This window comes from Falco punctatus, assembly GCF_963210335.1.
Source record: "Falco punctatus genome assembly, chromosome: 12".
NCBI lineage: Eukaryota > Metazoa > Chordata > Aves > Falconiformes > Falconidae > Falco > Falco punctatus.
Genome location: NC_137592.1, coordinates 6,842,535 through 6,864,672, shown reverse-complemented (window position 1 = coordinate 6,864,672; position 22,138 = coordinate 6,842,535). Strand labels below are relative to the sequence as shown.

The 22,138-nt window shown below is 37.8% G+C and overlaps 1 protein-coding gene across 4 annotated transcripts in view; it reads right to left on the bottom strand.

The window, feature by feature from the left end:
• Positions 1-22,138, bottom strand: part of PLCB4 (phospholipase C beta 4) — a 234,272-nt gene that overhangs the window by 173,314 nt on the left and 38,820 nt on the right. For all 4 annotated transcript variants that reach the window (XM_080407727.1, XM_080407726.1, XM_080407725.1 and 1 more), the window contains exon 2: positions 14,968-15,021. The gene's annotated coding sequence lies outside the window, so the exon portion shown is untranslated. The remainder of the gene's footprint in view (positions 1-14,967; positions 15,022-22,138) is intronic.

Below are 22,138 nucleotides of genomic sequence, written 5' to 3'. Positions count from 1 at the left end.
CACTTCTTCACACTGGATATGATCTCAGTAACAGCTAAATAGGGGCGGGGCGGGGGGGGGGGGGCGGGGTAAGTGGCCACATCATTTGCTTAGTTCAACAGCATGCAGACACTTCTAACTTGCTTGGCTTTTGTATTCAAGCTCATTACAGAACTCAGAGGAAAGGAACTTAACTTTGTCCTTCACATGCATGGAAAGCAACAAAATCTCATTCTCCACAAGCTTCAAACCTGTTACAGGGCAGATCCAGGGTTCTGTTAAACAAAAGCTGACTACAAATATTTCTTGCCATACAAACCATGTGGAGAAAAGAACAGCAAGATCAGCTGCAGCCATACTAAATTCAGAGTAAGATCCAAAGTATATTTCTTCATATCTTCTAAGAGATGGAAATACAAATTTGGCATTTTAAATTCACCCAAACAGCTGACCCATATTTTTTTTTGCCAGAAACAGTGTTCTATTGTACTGTATTTTTTCTTTTAATAACAGGTTGCTGATCAAAAAATAAAAACTCTGCACTTTTTTAAATTGCTCAGTACAATTACAGTGAGAACACCAGCTCTCACCTGCCTAAAAAAAATAAGAATCATCACTGTGACTGACACATCATTGCATCAGAATACTCTTCTAATGCTGTTTTCCTAGCTTCCTTTATACCTTAATGCAACTGGGATGCAAATGGAAAAGCTGAGAGCAAGAATACTTAAAACAGGATGGTTCCTGCAACAAGAAATACCAGAAATGCAGAAATACTTCATGGTATCAGCAGAGATCCTAACATGACTGTGCTAACTTCTCTCTGACAGATAGAAGGGCACATTTTTTGAAGACTTCTTAAGCAGTGGAAAAATGGCATAAAAAAGCGATACAAGAATCCAAAAATTAGTCAATAACAAGGGACCTATTCCTGCACCTCAGATCCATGCTGTCTCTGCTGAAGCTATCAGCTGACAGATTTATAGGGGAGTACAAGATGAGAGTAAAAGCACATCAGTACACCATGAGATACTTTTAGCACCAAAGTATTGTAAAACAACCACCAAAACACTGACACTGTCAAAAACTGTGCAGGCTACACAATCTACCACAGGAGCTGCAACACTTTGTGAAAATACCCCATCATATCAACAGTTTTGCCAACCAAATTAAATAAACTGAAGTGAAAGATGAGAGAAGGGTCAAAAAAAAAACCCAAACAAAACCTAAAAAATACCACCAAGACCACCACAACAAAAATCTATATGATTTCTCTTTTAAAGCCCATTAATGCAACTAGAATATCTGATCCCACTGATTTTAGCAGGCTATATAGCAAAACCATGAATAACAAATCTTCTTTGTATTTACACATCAGGGGTGATTCAACCGATACAAAATGCTATATTTCCTATGAAGCGTACTGGCTGGAAAGCTGTCCAGGGATTAGAACAAATAAAGACTATTCAAGGCTCTTTCCCTTAAATTTGATTCTACTCCAGTAAAACCATTGGATTTTTCCTTTCAACTCCGAGAAGGATTCAGCCTTAAATTACAATAGTCTGATAGCTAAATTTACAGAAGTGGCAATAGCCTGAAAATACAGAACCTCAGAGAGAAAAGAGAACTCATGAAAAAATAAACCTTATGGGATTATCAATTAAGATATTTTAGCTTCCAAACTTAAAATAAATGGAAAATATGCCATATGAACCTCTGTAGATATTAAATTATTTTATTTTTATTATATTGAGACCCATAATTGCACCTGGAAGGAAGGAAAAACTGGATCACTTTGTCCCCATTGGTCTAAAAGCACAAGTACCATCAAGAGACATACCTGACTCACTGGCAGAATGAGCAGCGATGAGACCTGCATTAGCAAGCTTCACATGAAAAAAATAATTAGGACAGTCAGAAAATTTCAGAGGATTTAATTGTTCACATAGCTAAGAAATAAAATCCCCACTATTTTGGAAGTTCAATGAAACAATACTCGAGTAAGGAGTGCCACATCTATCCCTTTGTAAATACTGCCACGTATTTCATTACATATGCTAAATAAACCCACTTTTGGACCCTACCTTTATCCTCCATTGTGTGCCTGATATTCAAAACTTAGGATTTGTTTTAGAAAATTTGTTTTCGACTGTACAACCCAGTTGGTAGGTAGGCTACAGAAAACAGAATCCTTTACTGAATCACATGTGTATGCATTTCACCAGGTAAGTTTGACAAATTTGCCTTTATTCCTTCTGTACGTTATTATGTGTATTTGCATAGAAATCTTCTAAGTAAAAACAGGACTAGCTTGACTGGAGTCCATAATGTCGCCTCAGAGAACCAAGGTGTTTATGCTGAAGAGTAATTTGCCTATGGAGAGAACTTACACATAAAAAGCAAGCAGAGACTAAGGGTCTCTGCACTTAGTATTAAGCATGACAATGAGAAAATTAAGAAATGCTAAAACAGAAATGTATTTACAGTAAGACATAATCAAGACTCAAGTTTAAGCCCACTAGCTTGCTCCCATCCTGCTCTTTATTTAGAATTGGTTCAATTGCACCAGAATGCAGGTAAAACAGAAATGTTTGCATAACAAGGGCCTTGATAGTACTGCTTTTTGAAAAATTCTTATAAAGGAATGTTCTTGTAACAGACTTATGAAAGTAGTCTTTCTTATAAGCCTAATGGCTGCATGAAGCTAAACAATACCTTCAGTGAAGCAGAAGCCAGCAGCTTTCCTAATGCAGCTCATAAAATCAGTGTATGCAAATTTCTAACCACCACCTATTTCAACTTCCACACATGTCAATATTCCTCATTTACAGTTCATCTAAAAAAACTAACAAACCACCTGTACCTCTGTTGAAGTAAAACTTACACAAATCACTTCACTGAAAAAAGGAGAATATTTTAGACTAAAACATGTAGAACAAAATGTTTGTTTCTACTCTTAAAAAAAGGGAGGTGAGTAAATCTGAACTATTTATTTCATTACCTTTTCTATCTTTTCAAAGGATGTTACAAAACAGGCACACCTGATACAAACAAAGATCTAAGTGGAACTGACACACTACAGCAAACATTTTGCTTACCAGAAACATTTATAATTCAATTTGGAGACATTAGCAAATGTTAGCTTTCTGACTGTCCTCTTAATGGGTTCTTTAACAACTCAGTAGACACACAGTAACTGTGGGTATATTAGGATAATCAGTCCCAGGAGTAAATTATTCCATCTAACCTTTTACTAATGTTTAAAACCCAAAAATTACTAAGAGAAAGATCTATTTCAAGCAACAGAGACCTTCTGGTTCAAAGGAAATCTGTCTGGTGGACATGATACTGGATTTTCTCGCTTATGTAACAAATAAATTCGAAGTAATTATATCCTGAAAATTTGTTTTGATGTTTGGGAAACTTCTGGATGATTTAGTTACTCCAGGCTTTGAAGCGTGGTGCAGATGTGCAAAATCCCACAAAGGAAACAAGAGAAATTTTATTTGACAATTAAAAAGCACAAATAAAATTTAGTCTGCTTCAGAATTCTAGTTTCTGGGCTTTTAAAATAATTTTTAATACTTCATTGAACAGGTTGTTATTTTAAATGACCATCACTAAGGTCTTTTAGCAAAAGGATCAAAGTCTATTAGACTATACCATCAAAGTCCAAATAAAACACATACATTTCCAAGTGTCAAAACATGGCATCTTTTGCAACCCTGAGCTCCTAAAAAAAAAAAAAAAAAAAAAAAAAAAAAAAAAAAAAAAGGTACTGACTTACTGGCTTCACTGTGAAATGGAACAACACGCTTTTTAAAATGCTTTTTAAAAGCATTATTAAAAAAACCACCACCACCACACACACAAGAAAAACCCACCAAAACAACTGCCCAACATTTCAGGATCCTCCAGTCACCAAGAGAATTCAGGTACAAATTTCAGTAACTAAAGAGAATGAAGATTTCTTTTTTCACCTTTCTGTAAAGTGTCAAGATGTAATATTAATTCTTCCTGTTCTAAGAAAATCTAAAGAGGACTACCAAGCTATTAAACCTTTCAGTGGATCATTTATGGTATGAGTTATTAGCATAATTGGGGGCACACTTTATTCTGACCTTTGCAAAACTTTCATTTCCCAAATGTGATAGATACAAAGTGCTTTTATAATACCAATAATGATTATTTCCTATGGGAAGCTACCAATTATAAGTTGGTGAAAAACGCTATACCGGATGTACATTGAGGAAATGAACACACCTACCAACCATCAGACTAATTAAAGCCATTCTTCAAATATTAATAAAGCTTTTCACTTCCATGAAATATAACCTGTACATTTTAGTTCAACTGCATCCTTGTCAGGTCATTCATTCAACAATAATAAATGTCTGATTAGTGTTTAAATACAGCACTTATGCTGAACATTCACCTTTCCCTGGCAGTAAACCAACACATGTGGGAAGCTGTTTTAATGTTTAACCACTTGAGTCACATTCATGTTGTTTATATCAAGTCACATCAAATGCCAGCAAAAATACTCAAATACAGTAACAAACCCCTTGTGATCTGGACACAATTCTTAAAAAAAATTTATATAAAAAAGTAAGCGCAAAAAAGATCACATATAAGGATAAGCAATAAACTGTCAAACGGCATGTGTTTTGGTTTTATAATACTGACTCCAGTACATTCTGGCAAGGTCACAAGTACAACAGCTAGCTGATTCAATAGCATAATTTCCTGATCTTCTGTCACCTGCTGTCTTGTATAATCTGCTGCCAAAGGTTGGGAGCTAATGCGCACCAAGAAAAGAAGGGACAGAGAGGGTGAGTGTAGCCTGCCAAAATTCACAACTGCACTAACTTGACAGTTAAAGACAACCGCCTTCCCACCAATACACCCTCAACTACCCGGCGTGCCCAGGTCTGTATGTGGGCATGAGGCATGCCAGAGTAGGAGCGTGTTTTAGCAATACCAGCCTCAGGCACCTAGTTTGCAAAGCATCTGTTAACAGCAGTGAAACCACAGCACACAGAAACAGGGAAGCCTTCCAGAAAACACAGGAGGTATGGCAAATTCAATCTCTTCACAGGTAGCCCTCCCTGGCTTTTTAAAGCTCTCCCTGGATCCCACTGGATGAATAGGTAAGAGTTGGTAGGCTGCAGAATCATACTAGAAAGTAAAAGAATCCCTATTAAGGAATACTCAGGGGACAATCATGTACTCCCACACCACAGAGTAAGCTCCAGCTCTTACAGATTAGTCATTCTGTACAGTGTTGCTTTGGCTATATTACCTTATATTTAAAAGGCATTTGCATGATTTCTCATTTATGCTCTTGCCAATTTGCAAACCTTCACAAATATTTATGATTCCAGATGAGACGGACGTTAAAGTGAACATACTTTTACTACATTGTCACAGCACCTGTAGATTAACACGAAGAGTATTAATAATGACAAATCTTATTCCAAGTTTTTTGACAATAGAAAACACTCCATGCTGATCTATCAATGATGAAGAAAGGAAAGCTTTTGATTTCCTTTAAAATATTCACCTGGAAACTGGCTCAAGTGTTTAGCATTTTAAAAGGGTAAAATGCCCGCTTCACAAATTGTGTATATATACAATTTATAAAGAAAAAAAAAAGTTCTAGAGTCCAGGCAACAAACTGCTCAATTAAGACACGTAGAGGAAAAAGCCCAGTTAAACCAAAACAAGTAATTTAAAACACACTTAGAGAAGTTTATCTTTTATGTTTTTCAGAAAAATCTTGGTAGTCGCTTACCTACATCCTTAAAAACAAATGCATTTACACAAAAGCAGCACACACAAAAGCCAAATGGTTTTCAGGCAGACCTAGATTACTTGTAGACAGGCTTATAAATCCAAACATTTTTCTGTATCTTGGGGCTGGGGGGAAAACTACTTTATTGGGTCTAAAGACTTCACTTTACTCAGTTCCAACACAGCCACACACAAATACTGTGCCAATATCCGATACGGACCCTTCAGAGTTAAGGCAGACAGAACTGCTTTTTTACAGGAAAAATGGGTACCAACTTCAAATTCAGCAAACTCAAGTTCCAATTAATCTGAACCAAAAACTTCCCTCATTATAACTCCAGTATTAAAGAATATTTGATCTGCCTTTCAGAGAGGGAATTAAATTCCTTAGTGGACTACATGTAAGACTCAACATGTGTAAAAGCACACCTTATTAGGCAAAATTTTAAACCTCCTTTATTTAGTTTTCAAAGTGAAAGTTTCAGAAATAACTTGGACAGAGTCACTAAATACTAATGTGAACCAGGCATGCCTGACCATCTTGCTGGAAAGGACCTACTGAATTCATAGAGCCAGATGCTCAGCTTAGGTGAATTCAAACCAAATACAAGCCACAAATATTTTAATAGCTAGGTTAACTGGCTTTTCTCCTCCCATAAGCTGTCACAAGAAGCAAAGATGGGGTTGCTTTCTCAAGGCTAAAACAGAGCTCAGCATGAAGAAAATGACTGAACGATTTTTTTGTCAAACTGAGCAACCCTCTTGCTCACAACCAGGAACTGGATATATACACCTGACCATCTAGACCTGATTTAATGAGGGAAGTGAAGGACTGCTTCCTTTGTATGAGAAGAGTCTGATCATCAGACCATTTATGAAAACATCCACTGCAAAACAAGTATGGTCAAAGTCTTCCACATGCACAAGTGTCTGAGAAAAGGACTCTGCAGATCTTGAAAAAACAGTCTATATATCATCATAAGAATTACAAGTAATATCTACAGCAGCTCCAAAGATATGCTCCCAACTGCTAACCCAGACTGCAAAAGATCTCATAATACTCTTGTTTACGATTTGTATTTTCAGTCTGGTACAGATCAAACAGCAAAAAGTGCAGCTATGAAATCTAAGTAGATTTACTCACTACTTTTCATTGTAATGTTTAACAAGTCTTACCAATTTAGAAAAGAAGAAACAACAGTTAAATATAAACAATTGAAGAGTAGAATGTATGTCATTAAGCTATTAACAACATTCCATATTTCTCTTTCCCCTTTGTTTTACAGAAAAAAAAAAAAAAAAAAAAAACAAACTAGACAGCAGTTTCATCACTCCACATACTGTAACTTTCAAAACTTGGCAAAGCAACTTTTACACATTGTGTTCCAGATCAAATAATATGTGATTCAAAGATCTGGCAGCAGCTCTTTTGGGAGCTATTTCTTACTTTTCTGGCATATACAACCTGTCGAGTTTAGAAAATTTACTCTTAGTAGATTAAGAGGATGTACACAGAGAAAGGGGAAATCAACGTAACCACACTAATTATAAATGAAGTTTTGAATGCAAATTTGATTTGCCACAGAGACTTCCATTGCCTGCAAGAGATCATTCTGATGCAGAACAGCACATGCCATCTTCCCAAATTCCAGTTTTCGCAGGTACTGCAATCAAGAAGGATTTGTTTAGGTAAACAGCTGCCGGTAGAGCAGACTCCATAACTATGTCGCATACACACACACACTCTCTGTCCTCTAATGCAATACTCATTAAGAACAGCAAAATTACAACAGATAAGATATGAACACTAGAACAAAAGCGGGTTCTGGGAAAGCCACAGGATGGTATGGAGTTTTGCCTTTGATTAGAATCTGTTTACTTAAATACTCAACCAAGCACTGCTTCTCTAAACTAGACCACAAAATAATTAGAGAAAACATCCCCAAACTATGGAAAATTTCAGAGGGTTTAGAGAAGCTGAAAACACAAAAAGAAAAATCCTTTCCAAATACAATGCATTTTCTGGCAGTAATTCAGTAATTTTCTTTTTGGCTTCACCAGAAAACAGTAGGAGCTAAAGATGAATGCACTGTTCATGTGGCCTAAGATGACCATCAGTTTAAAAGCAAAGACATATTAGGCAAATAATCTTGGTGTACCAATACTAAGTCTCAGCAGAGAGTTTCAACAGGAGAGTCAGAAATGAAAAAAACATTTTGTCCAAACTCAGCCGTGCACATGACCTTGCTTTCTTCCCCACCACATATCTATTTCCTATACCTGATAGTTTTATTACTAGATTTCCCACTTTTTCTATCTTGCTTCATTTATTTTGAAGTTCTCCTGATACCATCCAGATTGTTCTGAATACTTGTTCACCTCCCTTTCTCTCTTTTTCATATGCTTGGCCTCAGTTGAAGTCAGTAACAAAAATCCCGCTGACCTGTCTGCAAAGGAATCGCTTTGGGAACACTGGGAATGTCACTCACTGTATCTGCCTCTGCCACCATTGCCCTTCAGCTCTCGCACCGAGTCATGCCATGTGAGTTTACGTTGAGAAACCAGTAAGGGAATACTTTCCTCCACTCCTTGCTACCCTAATCCCTCCATTTCGAGACACGTACTCCTGCTAGTTAGTCAGCGCAGACTCTTGTGGTCTGGTTTCCTCCTGAAGCCAATTTAATTAACTACTAAGGAAGAGAGCAACCCAGAAGAAAAAAACAGGAGGAGGGAGAAGGGAAGCCACAAAAAACCCAATACGTTTTAGTGACTTGAGCCTACACAGAATTAAATGGTTTGCAATAACTCCCACCTTCTTCACATTTTCCCAAGACCTAACAATATAAACTGCCATCCCATGTCTCACATTTTCTGACCAGTTCTTCTGACATTGTCCACCTTTACATACAAGGCCAGGTCTCTGCACATTTTAAAAGAACAAGATTCTAACTTTGGGTACTTAGGAAATATAAATTTTGCATATAATAACACCATAGCTTAGTTCCTTATATAACATTCCCATACGTTTCCAAAATACAGCAAATAGTCTTTCCTTCCTGAAGACTGGCAGATAAATCTTAAAGGGAACGTTTTACAAGGCACTCACTTAAAGAGATACCCAGGCAAAACAAAACAATCTCTCTCAGCCCAAGAGAACTCATACCATGAACAACGAAAACATACAGGAGCCAAGATTTGTTTCCTCTCTTTTTCTGCATCAGAATTTCTGAAGATACAGGCATGGTTTAAGACAGACCTACCATGGGACAGTCTGAGGCAGCAGTTAGGTAAAACTTCAAGAGTCACCTCCAAAACTCCACTAGTCACACATTCTTTCCTCACTAACCTCTGCTCTGCTAGCACAAATAAAAAACAATTCAGCTGAAGAAAAATCATAAAATCATAGTACAGTTGGGTTAGAAAGAACCTTTAAAGGTCCTCTAGTCCAATTCCCCTGCAATGAACAGGCACATCTCAACTATATCAGGTTTCTCAGGGCCCTGCCCAGCCTGACCTTGAATATTTCCAGGGATGGGGCATCTACCACCTCTCTGGGCAACCTGTACCAGTGTTTCACCACCTCCATCATGAAAAATTTCTTCCTTATGTCTAGTCTAAATCTACCCTCTTTCGGTTAACCCTGTCCTATCACAACAAACCCTACTAAAAAGTGTATCCCCATCTTTCTTTTAAGTCCACTTCAAGTATTGAAGGGCCACAATAAGGTCCCCCCAGAGAATTCTCTTCTGCAGGTTAAAAATAACCTTATAATAATTTGTTTAGCAGGTCTACTTTTCAGCCAGATTACTGATTCGCTACTTACACAGCCTTTCAGTGTGAACAAGCATCCAGGGACAAGAAATTAGAGGTTTGGAGTGAGACTGGGGACTACTTTATCAGAAGTGTCAGTTTTAACGTACATGAAACTATAGGGAACCTGACAACTGAAACAGTAACTACTGCCATAAGCTAGGCTTTTGCTGTCACTAGCTTTTTAGCTTCCAGAGCTCTGCCTCTGCTCTGAACCACCACCGTGTCTCAGTCTGAGACCTTCACCAGTATATACTTTCTGCTCCTTCCACGCTCACCCTTCTCACCAAGGTCTACCCACCACTGGATTTTGCTGTAATTTAACAGAACAGTCTTTCAAAGGAAAATACAAAGACTACAGGATCACAAGCAGCAGAGAATGTTTGAAAACAATGCTTCATCTGGATGCAATAAGCTTCGTTTATTTTTCTTTTGCCTCTCTATTTTTGTTTTATACTGTTGACTCTAAGTTTTAATGATGGAAGATATTTTAAGCATTCCTGACCTAGAAATGTGCTAAGAATAAGAGAACTTTTATAAGGAAAATATTGTCCATCTGAAGGGACACTCAGTGCATACTCCACCTAAGTAAGCTATGCATGTTGCTTACAAACAGCAGATAACTTTTCAGTTAGAATTTTTTTCAGTTTTCAGAAATAACTCAATTTCCAGAAACCAGAGATAACATGTATAAAGAATCTGACAGGCTGTAGTATTCAATGGACCTGATTAAGAACACAGTAGTAGGATTGATGGCCAAAATAGATGATATGGAGCAAAATTTAGATCAGGTGGAAAATACCCACCACCACCACCACCAAAAAAAAAAAAAAAAAAATCTTAGTTGCTGTACTTATCATGGACAGTAAACAGATATCCAGTGGAGACACAGTCTAAAGCTAGGACTAAAAACCTCTTTATTTTGACAATAGCAAACTGACCAAACTGCACTGGTCTAACAAGAAGGCAGCTTCTCTTTATTCTCCCATATAAAGTGTCACTTCTATTTTGGGAGCAGCTACCATGCCCCATATCACAACCAGGAAGCAAATACTTTAGGACTAAAACCCATCGTCACTTATGTCAGTGCTTATATGAATATGCCCACCAGCTGTGACAACGGAGTTAGTGCAGATCCACACTGGCATAAGGAAAACAAGCACAAAATTTTTGTGCTTGTAGCACATAGATTACATAGAGACAAGTTCATCAAGGTTTGGTCTTTTCAAGTAAAGCAAGCAGTGTAACATTAGAAATTACAGTAGATAATTCTTACAAGTATGTTGGTGTGAGCAGCACCATATTAACAGTGCCTGTGTATGCACCTGCAGTACTTTCACAGCACAAGATGTCATCTGTGGCTACATGGCACTATCTTGGAGGACCCAGAAATGTGAAAAAAAGTCATGCAAATCTACGAAGCACTTCCTCAACTGCTAAAGCAAAACCAGTAGTCCCTTCAGATATAATGATCATAGCAGACACAATCTGTAAGCTTCAACACTCTTAAGAACCTAGGTTTTAGAAGAGTCAATAGCCAGTCTTTTATTTTGTGATTACAAAAGGAAGGGAAAATTTCCACAATGGTATGACTAAGTGATCTGTTAATGACCTTCCTGAATACAAGACAAAGCTGCATCATTTCACCCCCACTCTGTATCAGACTTGAGGTACAGCTGCTCTGCCTTTTGCCCCCACCCTGCCAGGGTCCATCAGAGGACACAGATCCCTTGATGAACAGGTTTCCATCTGGAACATACAGCAGGGTGGACAAACACAATTTACATGCTTTGAAAGGATGACGCAGTTAAGAGTATCTCTCCCGACTCTGTTTCACTATCTATGCCATAAGAACTGCTACCCTGAAGCAATCTGCCAGTACTCTGATATTATCCTTAACGTAACTATAGAAGATAAGTGTTTTGTTTTGTTTTTATGAAGGCTGCAGAACACACAGAAATAGGTAAAGAAAGAAAAAAAAAAAAGTATGCCATACACACAGATTAATATACCTAACCCATTAGCTACTAATATTCCTGCCCTCCTTTAGTGATTCTAGCCAGTAGTCCATTAGGTGCTCATAAACTCCACGCTGAGGATCCCGTTATTCAATAACACCTTCAAGCCACATTAATGGATAGCGGTTTAGTAGTGGGAACCCTTACACTCTTTCACAGTTCAGCTTATCTGTGGTGATGGCTCTAATCTGCATTTCTCCCTTCCTTCACCTTTGTTCAGTCAGGAAGGTATTTCAGCTTTTTCAGAGTAGAGGGGTGGGGGGGAGTCAAACAGCAGTTTGAGAAAAATATCAGTGTTCCTTCACCACAGTCTGATTCAAATATAGCCTGCCTACAGGATAAACAGAGTCAATCAATGAATGCTCCAGTGTGCTGCTAAATACTAGACAGAATTAGTAGACTTTTCCACAAGGCTGGGCTGTACCCAAACTAGAGACTGAGGCCTTTCCCCGTATTTCCCATGTAAAAATACTTCCTTTTTAACAATAAGGTACACAATCACATAAATAGAATTAACACAGGCAGCACATAATTGGTTCTTATTGAGTGCAAGGTACAGCGATAATGAAGAATCCCCTTGGGGCTAATAATGTGGCTGGCGTGAATACTGCTCTTAGTTCCCCATCTGAGGGAGAGAGTGGCACAGGAGCACAGGTAATTTCATCAAAAATACACATGCCAGGTGATCTGACACTTTCCTTTTATGTACAAAAGTTTTGCAATTCTAACCTGTAAAAATACCACAGGTATCTTATTTCACCTCCATAAAAAACAGCTAAAAAGTGGTGATGAATAAAATCAATGAGGTAACCGTGATGGTCAGTAAGTTGTTTTAATTATTATTCCAGTCAGAAATGCCCAGTGAACATTATGCCCAGCCAGCTTAACATTATAAACTTCGACAGGGATTCAACAATCTGTCCTTAAAAAAGTGTTGGAAAACACAATTTATTAAAAAAAAATATTTTTTGGCTAGTTCTCTCTTCAGCTCAGTCTCTTTAGAAGCAGGAAAGGGGTCAAAGTTCCTGAAGCTCCTGAGTATTCAATAACATGAATAATGCTTTCCTAAAAGGCGCATCATTATAGGTAATGATGTGTTATGATAAAGGCACCAGCTCTGTTGCACACCCCTGTCCTCCCACCACTAGGTGAACAGAATAAACCTGTAAGGACACACCACCTGACCTCATCTCCTGAAAAAATACTGTCTAGAATCACACTGTAATTAAACAGACAATAATGCATGATGGTCTCACTTATTTTTAATAATATGATTGTTTAGTATGCTTGCTACCCAAAAAACCTCTCCCAGGCATTCTCAATATAACTATTACATACTAATATGTATTAATGTATTAACTACAGTATGCTGCTCACAGACCCTAAAACTGACTGTACAAATTGTGACTGCCTGGGGCTATTTTTGTTTTAGATTTGTCTTGTTGTTGAACAAACTATCTTCATATTTACCTGATGTAAATTCAGAAGTTCTGGAATTTTCTTCTCCTTTGTTCCGGAAGATTTTGAAGTCTCTGACTTTCAAGACTGTGTGTAAAACCTATGGCTATCCTTATGCATGCTATGTTTAAATGGTTAAAAATGAGTGAAAGGGAAAATGAAAAGTAACAACTCTAACCTCCTTTACCTAACTCCATATATAGTGGGTTTTCCCGTTATGCAGAGTTTTATTTTGAAAGCGTGCATGATGCTCAAATACAATAGCTACTCAAAGTAAACTGATCTATCCCTTACTTTATCAATATTAAAAAACAGTATTAATTACCCCAGCAGTTCTGTCCCTGCTGTGACTTCATTCTAAATCTAGTAAGAGTTCTCTTGCTTACATCTGGGTAAGGAGTTAGCACTACCTGTATTTTCATACTTTTGCTCTAAGAAAATATTTACACAAGTCTACTTTCCAAGAAAGCTATTTCTGGCCAACATAGGTTTAATTTTTTTCTTTTTAAATTATTTTAGAAACATGTACTTGTGCCCACACAAGAATTATTTTTATCAGATACAAATAAACAAACCAATTGTGAGAGAACACCAGGTCACAGTGCAACAAATTCCCAAATCCTCGTGGTGTATGCCATAGGAATAAACCAACAATCAAGTGAAAACCAAGGAAAACAGAAGTAAGTTTTAATGACTAATAACACAAAGGTTATACATACATAAAAGTACTGCTACAACCACTGTACCATTACTTCTAATTCTAAAATTCTAGAAGACCAACACAAGCATACCCTTTGGTAGCAATGACTTTCTGCACTGAAATTTTCCTGCAGAAGATCCCTTGAGCAGATCTATCTGCAATTGGAATCCTCATCTGAGAAATCTGATTATACGAGAATTCTGATGTGAACTTCACCACTTTTGTTGCTGATCATATACAAATGTAAATATACTATCTTGTCATGGTCACTTACAAAACATTCAGTAGAAAGAATAGTGCATGAAATTCTAGACTCCACTTGCACGCGTAGTGCTCTGCTGTTACACAGTAAAGATGGGCAAATAACTCCAGCTCAACTGAATGGTTTGACCAACAGGGCAAGACTGAGGTCTCACTCAGGATTAGTGAGAAACAAGCATTTGCCTCTATAACCCTTTTTAGCCTGCTCAAGTCCTGGATGCTAAAGCAAATGGAATTTTGTGCCACTTTGGTGCTTTTGGAGGAAAAGTAGCTTTCAGACAGCAGAAACAAATAAGGTAAGAATCCGTGATACCAGTGGGATACACAAAACTACACTCACACTAGGAGTATGTATGAAGGGAATGTAAACTGGTGTGCAAGTGACCCAAGCCTGAGTATAAAAAAAACCACCATAATAAATTTTTTTTCCAGAAATGTGAGGTGAGAAGAATCTACCACTATCACATAAAGACTAGAGCACTTAAATTGCCTTTGCAGCTGTTTTAAGAATGGCTCCACATTACCACTGCAGTTTTAGTCAGGCCTGAAAGGGGGGTGGGTGGGGGCAGGACACAGGCAAAAAGATCAGTTTATTTCTCACCCATACTTCCCAGAATGTTAGGCTACTACAAAAAGATGAGGCCACTGGAAACCTACAATACATGCATCTGCGTGTCACTCATCATACTCACACAGACACTTTCTTAAGAGTCAGAGTACCCATTTTTCAGGAGAGCACAGCATACTTTGATTTTGCAAAGTTATAACCTAGATTTCTAATAACTTTTCTCCTTTCATGAAACCAAAGCATTGTTTTTTTCAGAATACATTTCTCATTCTTCTAATGTTGACAGCACAGCATTGAAACATTACACCATATTTTAAACCTGGCATAAATAATCTAGCAAAAGAAAACCAAATTAAAATGCTCAAAGAGCAAACACATACCTTTTGTAAATCAGAAATTACTCTGTAGAAATTTCCATTGTAGACAATGCCTTCCTAAGAGAAGAAGAAAAAAAAGCCTTAATTGTGCATACTAATATTTAATTACCTAATAAAACCATGGTGAACTACTTCAAGACCCTCTTTTTTCCCCCAGAAATTATTTCTCATTATGGATCAGAATATATACATTACTGCAAGCATAAATATTGCAGAATCAGTGAGGTTTTGTTTGAAGTTCACTTTATTTTGAAATTCATTTCTGTGTTCATTATCTAAGTAAAGCATCATAGCTACAGGTGAAACTAACATGTGGTATCTGGTCTCCTAAGCATTTAAACCTAGAAAGTAACCCTACAGAACAGAGACCGAAAGTAGAGCAACGTATCAGGTGTAGAGGGGGAACAAAAAAACCCCACACCAACAAAAAACCAACCACAAAACACTAAAGTATTTTATACTGAAGTATATAATCTGGTCTCTTTCTTATTCCACCTTTGGGTAAGAAGTAAATTATGTCATCGTTACCAGTGCTAAAACATACTTCCCCCATTGCTTCTGTCAACCTTTTAGAAGGATTAAAGCATCAACTAATTCACTGATGTCTGCTTCTGTCTTTCCCACTTCTACTTGGGTGGGGAAGAGGTTGGCAGCACAGGGGTATGTGACACTTCTGTGCTTCCGGGCAGCACAAATGGGTAAAGGGATTCACACCGTTCCCTCAGCTCCAGACATCAGGGCAGAGTCACAGCAGCATCCTTGTGACATTCTGGTATTTTATGTTCTGTGATATACTCCGTCCAGCAAAGTTGAGTGCTTCAGGAAAAAACTGACCTCTTCCCAAGCTTCCTCTGAGGAAGCACTTGGTACAGATCCTGTGGCTGTCACATCTGTATCAATAATACCAACTGCTTTGCTGTTCTGACTTTTTTCCCCCCCTCTTTTTAAAAATGCACAAAACCAACTGATTTCTATATCTAAGTCATCTGTAGAAGAGCTTAATTTGAACACAAGCACAACAACCACGCAACAAGCAAAGCAGCAGAGTTAAAGAAACTGGAAATAAAAGGGCAAAAGTGTTCAAAAATGAGGTCAAATCCAAATTTAGATTAGAAATTGATTAATATAAGAGAATGTTTTAAAAGAAAAAACAAGCGTTCAGCATTGAAAATAATATGGAATTAACTGCAGCACTTTCAAATGAATCTCCATCAAGAGGTCCTACACATTAGGACAGAAGCTATATTTTTCTCTTTCATTAAGCTTCATCTTTACCTTTAAAGTAAAATAAATTGAAGCATAAAATTGAGAACATCCACTAGGCACATACTGAGGATTAAATCTGACTTGATACCGTTTTAAGTTTTGAGGTACAGAAGAAGAGAAACACACACACACAAAAAAAACCAAAAAAACCCACCCCCACACACACACCTTAAGATTAGAAATAGAGAGGTTCTAGAAAACAAGTGTCTCAGACAAGAGAGGCCAGAGTGTGTTGTAGGTCTAGTGTTTGCCTTGAAAACGCATGGTGCATAAAACACTTCAAGTAGTATGCTACAGGGACTGAGAACCACAGCAATCACAATTACAGCAATGAGAGCATTTAAAGAAAATAGTTTCCTTTCTGTTGAATTCTCCCAAAGTTGCCAAGAACTTCCATTAAAACAGAAGTTTTTCCAAAACAGAAATAGCAGCCCTAAGAGGATGGTGGCTAGGTACTTTGTTCTCATTAAATATTGACAGCACAGTCTTCCAAGAAAAGACTACACAGTGCCTTTGTTTGATTTTTTTTTTTTTAATGCCTCATATTGTCTCATTTCACTAGTGCAGTTTCAGGCTGGCCTCAGTAGCTCATAATTACATTACAAGGTATCACTGAGTCTCCATCACCTCACAGCTGCACACACAAGAGTCCTTACACTTATTTCTAGGGTCAACTAAAGCCAACTTAATGCTAAAATAAATTCACAATTCAAAACATGCTTCTGATGGAAAAACAAATACATTACAAAAATATTTTCAAGCATACAAGCTATTCTATTAGTCTGAAATGAGAGATACACCTTAGATATTTTTGTTCTCTTGCAGATTGTGGTCAAATTTCAACACGGTTACATCAGTATAAAATGTAGCACCGCTCCACTGAAATCAGTAGCATCATACCACACCTAATGCACATAACAGAAAGAGAATGTTTCTTAACTGGTTTTAATCATTTACAGCTTTCTGGGTAAAACTGCCATTGGACTCTGAAATTTCTCATGTTCCATGTAAATATATAAGTACAATATCATAAATTTAACAAAAAAAAAAAAAAAACAGTTTCTTTTTAGTTATGCAAATACCAAAAATGTTTTTCTTTTCACCAGTGAAGTATTTCTTCAGAACCTTGTTTGCATTCAAAATCTCCAACGGCCCTTTTAGTAAGGCTATAAATTCTTTGAGGGAAACAACTGGAGCCAGAGTCAAGGCTCAGTTACACAGGCAGAAACACTGAGCAATCCGCAATACACAGTAAGGAACTACTGATGGGGTAATGGACAGCAGCTGCAGCCTCAGGTTTATCTTTTGTTCTACATCTGGGTGTAAAGGCTAGAACTGAAAAACTCTACAATTTTTATTTCTCTCTTGTTCCAAAGAAGATAAACAAATTAGTAATTTTTTTTAAGAAGAGGTGAATAAGCTGGTCTTACGTACCTTGATACCTGCTGGGGGGGGGGGGGGGGCTGTCAGAGGATCATTATTTTCATGTTCTTCACATCCTGAACGCCTAACCGGATGGATACCACAGGATCTCAATTGCAACTCAACACTTAACCAGGTGCAGAGGCATCAAATTCTGAAGTGTCCAATGTTCATCACTGGCCACAACACAGATTTCTTAGCTACTGTTCAGTAAGCCAAGACTTGATTCCTGACTAGTCACCTGAACTTTCCAATTACATTAAATGTACCATACGGGTTGCCTCTCCCTCTCTCCATGTGCCTTAACCCTCTATTAACCTACTGGGAAAGGACTGAAGTTTTCAAAACCCCCAGGCTGTCACGATAATTCTTCAAACGGATGGACAGCCTTCATCAAGATTCCGGGCTTGTCAAGAGATTTATTTATTTATTTATATTTTAAAGCAGAAAACAAGTCTGCATCAACAGGGATCTAACATACAAGTTTCTCTTTCACCTGTCATTCTCTGAAATGATCAGGGGGAACGACCTGACAGGAACACACTTCTAGAAGCCTGTAACTGTTTCCCATCTACGGACACTTGGCTATGGATGAAGAGTACCTCCTCAACTTACCCACCGGGAGACTGAAACATTAGAATTCCAACAAAGACCTTTTGCCTGATTCTAGTTAAAAATGAAGTACAAGTACCCAACTTAAAAAAGACCATTAGAATCTTAATTTAAACACGACAGTTAATTTAGTCTGTCAATATATCCTGAATCAGTCATTACCTACCAAACTTTCACTCCCTTTGTGCCAAAAAGGAACACCAACCATAGTTTATTTGTTTATTAGTTACTTTTAGATACAAAGTTGTTAACATTTTTCAGACCTACATTTCCTATACAGCAATCTGGACATATAGTTTCTAAAAACATCATTCTTCGTTTGCAAATTTTTTTCGGTGTCTGGGGGAAAAAAACCCAAAGCAAAAAAAACAACCAACCAACACACAAAACCAAAAATCCTGGGGGGAAAAAAAAAAAACAAACCACTCTCACTCTAACACTACGTCTTTGGTAAGATGATGCCAGCTGGTACACTCTTGTAGACAGGAACCCACTTTTACCAAAACGTTATGTCAGCACCCTGCCTTCTAACAGCAAGCAGCGAGGCTATGCACTGCCAGCTCCTGCCTTCAGTGGGGCAAGCTGTTCTAGCAAGGGCACGCCGTCAGATCATTCATTCTCATCTGAAGCCCTTGAGAAACCTCAGCTCCTTCCTGGAGTGGAGCGTTGCCAGGGACATCAGTCTGTTGCCGGTGACATACTCTACACACAATTTGGTAGCTTCCTGCTTAAAGCATTACATAATTTGAACCTCTGGCATATCTTTCTGGAACATTGCACATACTAATCCACAAGATCAGTGGCCTCTTCAGTTACCAGATAGCTCTGCACCTTTTCTTCACTGATACTGGCCTGGATGGCAGTGATTTACGGGGGTATATAGCTGTCTATCCCAAGTAAATAAAAACTTGACAGTATGATTCATGGACACAGACAAAGGAAGCAGCTAAATACACAGTTAAACACAACTATTAGTCAGTAATTTCAGAAACAGGAAGAAAAACCCAAATAACATTTTATCCATTTCTGCCAAAAGAATACCACAGTGGAAATCACATTCATAAACCACATATGGTTTTATTAAGGATTGTTGCATTTAGCTTCACTGAATTAAGTCAGAAATTCACTAAACAAAAAGTATACAAGCTGATGCTAATGCCACACAACATATACTTGAGTACTAGCCCTACATTCCAGGCGTGCAGTCATGAGTCAAGAGAGTTCTCAACTCAGGATCAGGGCGCGTATAACTAAACTGAAAAGTAAAAGTACTTTTTGGCATTTGCTGTGCAAGATTCAGCACACTGAATTGCTGAAACCACCAGACTACATCCACAGAGACTCCAAATAATTTGGAGCCCAGAAATTCTACTTTATGAAAAGCATATTGATCAACAAGTACACAGTCCAAAATCTGTAAATAAAAGTCTTCCAGACTTTTTTCTACAGTGAACAAATTATATTTCTATGATAAAACCACATAATTTAAGCCAAGCAATAAATAGCAGCATTTGTGCAATACAAAGCAGTTACCACAAATGCTCATCACTGTAATAGGTCTAAGAAACACAAACTGCAATTTGAATAAGAGAATTTCAGGGTATCTTGAATGTAGCAACTATATACTATCCTAAAGTTTCTGCAGGTAGTTTCACCTGTGTTTTAGGACTGTCGTACGTTTGGGGATTTTTAGAAGAAGGAAAAAAAAAAGTCTTTTTACAGTCACCTATAGTAATTCTCTGGAACCAAAATTATCATGCTGCAGTTTAAGAGGTTTTCAATCTATGAAATTACTCACTGCTGATGAAAACATTAACAATCCAAGACTTCATTTACAGCACTACAAAGAATCCAGGTCATTATGGTTAAATGCTTTTACACTGCTTGGGCCAATGAGATGAATTATTTTCATGAAAACCTGCACTCCAACTAAAAGTAAAGTTTAGGGGTGTCCTACCCTAATCCAAAGAAATCAGAAATGAAGGGACAATCCTAGACTCAAACATGCAGCCAGTGTGGGCGCTGGGGAACATGCAGCAGGTGAGACGGGAAGAGAATGCATACTCCTTTGAGGCCAGCAAGCCACCAGCACTTTAAATCACCAAGATAAGATGCAATCATCTAAGGTCTCCAGGGAAAGCTCAGCATCAACACAGAAATCCTACTGCAGCTCAGTCATTCTTTTTGGGATATACCTCATGTTCCAGAAACTGGTGGCTTGCTTCCTGTCATTCATGTTTTGAAATGTAGGCCAGAGACCCCAACATAGCATGTCCTGATCTACGCTTTTTATTATCCCAATCCTCCTTAACAGCAACAGAAAAGGATTAAGCAGCATTACTTTTCCCCTTGAAAATTTACTGAGATTAATTACATACTGGTTATAATACAAGATACAGTGCAAAACAACACAGAATGGGCATGCCATTTTATCCAAGCCTCTTTGTCCCATAACATATGGGAGGGGAGAGTACACAGCTGATCATATTAGGTATGTACCAAATAGATTCACTCATCTTTTTCATACAGTCCTTTTCTGGCAATCATATTAAGCTGGGGGTGGGGGATGGGGCAGTGGGGTGTAAGCTATTTTACAAAATGTTATTAATTGCTCAAGCCATCTGTGCTTCTAGAGAACACTCTTTTCTATCCCTTCTTTCCTTCCTACTGGGCTCCACAGTGAAGATGCAGCAGTACATTTACAACCATTTTTACGCTAGTAGATGTTACACCACACAACTGCTTTTCTGCAAGTTCAAGATGAAAGTGGTGGGAAGAAGTTTACATAACCAGACACTGTCAATGAAAAAGCAACAGAGGATGGCACACCACAGGCCACGGACATTTAATTCATGCAAATCTCTTCCTCTTTCTCACTTTGCTTTCCGATTTGTTTTAATTTCGTAGGAGAATTTGACTCGTAATCACTTCTTAATGCACGGCAAGGCCTAAACGCCAGCAGCTTTTCTTGTCTCAACAAAATATACAGAGAAATTAAATTACAATTGGCTTAAACACACTTTATCTTGTTTCTACCCACCTCGAACACATACCCAGTTCAACATAAACATGTAGTCACTGAATAATACGAGTATAAAAGAATAATCTACACTCTGATAAAGAGAGAGATGTTTCAAAACAATTATGATCACTATCTCTGAATCTGGCTGCAACCAGCTAGCTGAAAGTGGCATTATTGTGACAGAAATAGCATGATGTTTCCATGCAAGAAAGTAAATATATTTTACCAGATACTAGCACAGGAGTTGAAATCCACCCAAGAAAATCATTTGCATTACTGGTTTGCATTATTCTGACATAACGTTTCGACACTGAGTTGAAACATTAAGCTGCAAGTACAATGCCTCTTTTTTAGAACTGATGCAATTTCTTAGGGCAAAATCTGATATGGCTAGCCAGACTTCCTGTCCACTAGTTTCTCCCCAAGAAAAAATGGGAGACATTGGTTTAGTTTTTTTATTTGTCCAGTAAACAGATCAAAGCATTACACATCTGCACAGAGGTTTACAGAGCCATGTTGTGCAAACATCCTGGGCCTGACGCTGCAGGCTTTATTAGAGCAAATCTCTTCTGATGGTAGCCAGTACTAGTCTGTGCTAGGTTGTAAAAATGCATGCTTCCAAGGGAAGTCAGTAACTTTGAAGTCCCACCTGACTGAAAACTATTCAAAGATGCAGCTTGTATTTTTAGGCTGATCTTTTATCACATTAATTAGAACTGTTTCACACTTATATTCTGTTGCCTATATACTAAAAATTGTGTTCAGCTCTAGGCTCCTCCTTTGCTGGTGTTACAAATTCTTTGGGGGAAGGAGCAGTTTTAATAAGTATGTACAACACCTAAAAAAACGATT